Raw genomic sequence first — 3567 nt, 5'->3', positions numbered from 1 at the left:
ATATAATACCTTTAATTTTTTTACTTGGTTTCCCTCTTAAATTGGCCGAAAGGTTGTGGGTTCGAACCCCCACAACCTCTTCAATTTTATTCTTTAATTTTTTGCTAGGGCATTGGGAGGTTGTGGGTTTGAACCCCCACAACCTCCTTATTTTTTGTTTTAAATTTAGTTCATTACGCTAGGCGTTTTGGCAGTGAGGTTGTGGGATCGAGTGCCCACAGCCTCACTTTGTTTTCATATTTGATTTTGTCATTCTCCTTCCCAACCTTGAGGTCGTGGGTTTGATTCCAACGCCTCACATTTTCGTTTCTTAACTTTCACTTCCTTCACTCACTACAAGGAGGTCGTGGGTTGGATTCTCACGCCTCCCATTTATTTATTTTAATTCTTGTTCTCTTCCTACTCACCCAGCAGACCCAATTTCGATTCCGCCAGCCCCCTTTTTCTTTTCCTTTCTCGCGAAATCCAGTAGTCAAAGGGTGAGGTCACAGGTTCAAATCCTGGTGGCCTCAACTCTTGTAAATGTATTAAATTTCCATATTTCAACCCCACTTTAAAACGAAATTTGAAGTACACTAAGCTGGAAATTTATTCATAATATTTAGCTTCCTTTTATCAACCTTTTCATGTTACTTTCTTAGGGCATTCACCAAGCATTTAAGTGCATTGTTAGGTGTAGTTTAGTAGTTACATTAGTCAAGCGTTTTCACTCAAAATTTGTAACTTCACGCACCATATGAATATCACATTGTGCACAACTTTAACACATAAAATACAAGAGTTAACATGCCTTTACACGTCCTAAAATAGTGACTACTTCACTGCCACATGTTTCACACACATATCACCTTATTCAAATGATTTCGAACAACATAGTCATTATTCACACAGTTTTGAACATGCATACTTTAACATACACATCACGAAAACACATTTCATCCCTACTTTGTACCAGTAAACATAACAAACCTAAAATTCAATGGGAGCTAGTGACAAGGACATGCAAAGGGGGTACAATCCTAGTTTCCGGAATGAATATATTGAATCTTAAGGGGTCTCTTGGGAAAGGAACCAAGAGGAAATAAACCCATTCCTTAATTGATGTTCAAACTTTGAAGTTGCTGCCCAAACCTTTCTCCAAGACCACGGTTTCACCACCAACTCGACGGAAATCCCCCTTGCCTTAATGTTTTTTATTATCTTTCTTTCATAGATTTTTTCGTGAGTTCTTCAAATCTGATGAACCTTTGTTATATTTTCTGTTCTTCACGTTAATTGGCGGAGAGAAAACAATAGAATTTGAAGGTGAGGATGTGATAGTCGTGAGATAGTGAAACGTGTCAAGTTCTTTAGGCTTAGATAATGACTTAGTCAATTTAGGACTCTCCTTAAAACTTAAAATATTATTCAATTATTTATACGTGAAAGGACCATATTGCCCTTTAAAAATAAGATTTAAATAATAAATAAATAACCAATTTGTTACTTCCATTGGGGCTTGAACTCGGGTAGAGTGGCCCTTGTGAAAGGGACCATTTCGGGTCAACCTGAGCCAAATTAGTTCTTTAATTAAATTAACTAATTAATTAATTAATTCCTTAGGGTAATTACAATATTACCTTGTGCTGGAAAAGACCATTTTACCCCTGGGCCCTCAAAACTTATGATTTCTTCTTTTTAAGTACGGTAAAGATTTTTTCGATTAAATCCTTGTTTTCGAGAGCCTTACTTAGTTTGTTCCAACCTTTCCAAGCTCAACTAACTCCCCAAGTTAGTTTGCTTGGTCGTAGTAAGGGTTCTGACGTGTTGTTCTACGCATATCAATCCGTGTGAACCTTGGCTAATGACAAACATTCTTGACACCTTAAGTATTTGTCCTATTCATTTTTAGGGTTGTTACATAATCCCCCCCTTAGGAATATTCGTCCTCAAATGACACTATCACTACATATCGTAATGCAAGTCAAATCATAACATAATCACTATGCACAGTCAAGCAATAGCAACAAAGTACAGAGAGATAAGAAAACATAGACTTAAGAGTAGGAAATCTCACCTCAAGAGCTGAAAAGATTAGGGTAGCGGGATCTCATGTCGGCCTCAGCCTCCTTTGTAGCACCCTCAATAAGATGATTTCTCCACAATACCTTCACTTTGGAAATATCCTTGTTCCTCAGCAGCATGATCTGTCTTTCTAAGATCTCAACAGGTATCTCCTTATAAGACAAGTCTTCATCAACCCCAAATCCTTCCACGGGTAGAACCAATGATAGATCACCTAGGCACTTCTTCAACATAGTGACAAGAAAGACTGGATGGACAGAAGCTAGCTACGCAGGCAATGCTAACTCATAGGTCACCTCACCCATACGCCATAGGATCTCATATGGCCCAACATACCTCGGACTCAGCTTCCCTTTTCTACCAAATCTCATCACTCCTTTTATAAGTGATATCTTTAAGTAAACTTGGTCACCAACCTCAAATTCGAAAGGCCGCTTTCTGTTGTCTGCATATGACTTCTGTCGGTTGTAGGCAGTAGCCAACCAGTCCCTAATCACTCTAACCATCTCTAAGGCCTCATGAATGATCTCAGGGCCCAAAATAGATGAGTCCACAACCTCGAACCACCCAACTGGAGATCTACACCTCCTACCATACAGTGCCTCAAACGGTGCCATCCCAATGCTGGAGTGATAGATATTATTATACGAGAGCTGTATCAAAGGCAGATGGTCATTCCAGCTACCTCCGAAGTCAATCACACACGCTCTCAACATGTCCTCCAATGTCTGAATGGTGCGCTCTTCCTGCCCATCAGTCTGAGGATGAAAGGCAGTACTAAGCTGCACCTGCGTGCGCAAGCTTTTCAGGAAAGATCTCCATAAATGTGAAGTAAACTGAGCTCCTCTATCTGAAATGATAGACAAAGGAATCCCATGCCACCTCCAATCTCATCAATATAATGTCTCGCATAATCATCGGCTCTATAGGTAGACTTCACAGGGATAAAGTGACCAGACTTAGTCAATCTGTCCACAATAACCCATATGGAGTCATGCGCCTCCTAGTCCTCGGAAGACCAACCAAAAAGTCCATATTAATGGCCTCCCACTTCCAAGTTGGAACCTTAATAATCTGAGTCAGGCTAGAAGGCATAAGATGCTCTGCCTTAACCTGCTAACAATTAGGACACTTAGCCACATATTCTGCATTGTCCTTCTTCATGCCATCCAACCAATAGATCTTCTTAAGATCATGATACATTTTGGTGGAACCTGGATGTATGGAATATCTGGAACCATGGGCCTCTTCCACAATCCTTGTCCGCAAATAATCCACATCTGGTACCCACAGTCTGTCCTGGTATCTAAGTATGCCATCACCTCCCAAAGCGAAAGACTCATTCATTTTTAAGAACACTAAGTTCTTCAGATCCATCAACACAGGATCAAGATGTTCACCCGACTTGACTTCAACTACCAAGGATGATTTAAAGCTAGGATGAAATGAAACACCCCCACTAGTAGAGTCAACCAATCGCATACCCTGTCTGGCAAGTCAGTG

The sequence above is a fragment of the Solanum pennellii genome, chromosome 3, assembly GCF_001406875.1.
Source record: "Solanum pennellii chromosome 3, SPENNV200".
NCBI classification, from domain to species: Eukaryota; Viridiplantae; Streptophyta; class Magnoliopsida; order Solanales; family Solanaceae; genus Solanum; species Solanum pennellii.
The sequence above is the reverse complement of the archived record's forward strand: the minus strand, read 5'-3'. Positions refer to the sequence as shown.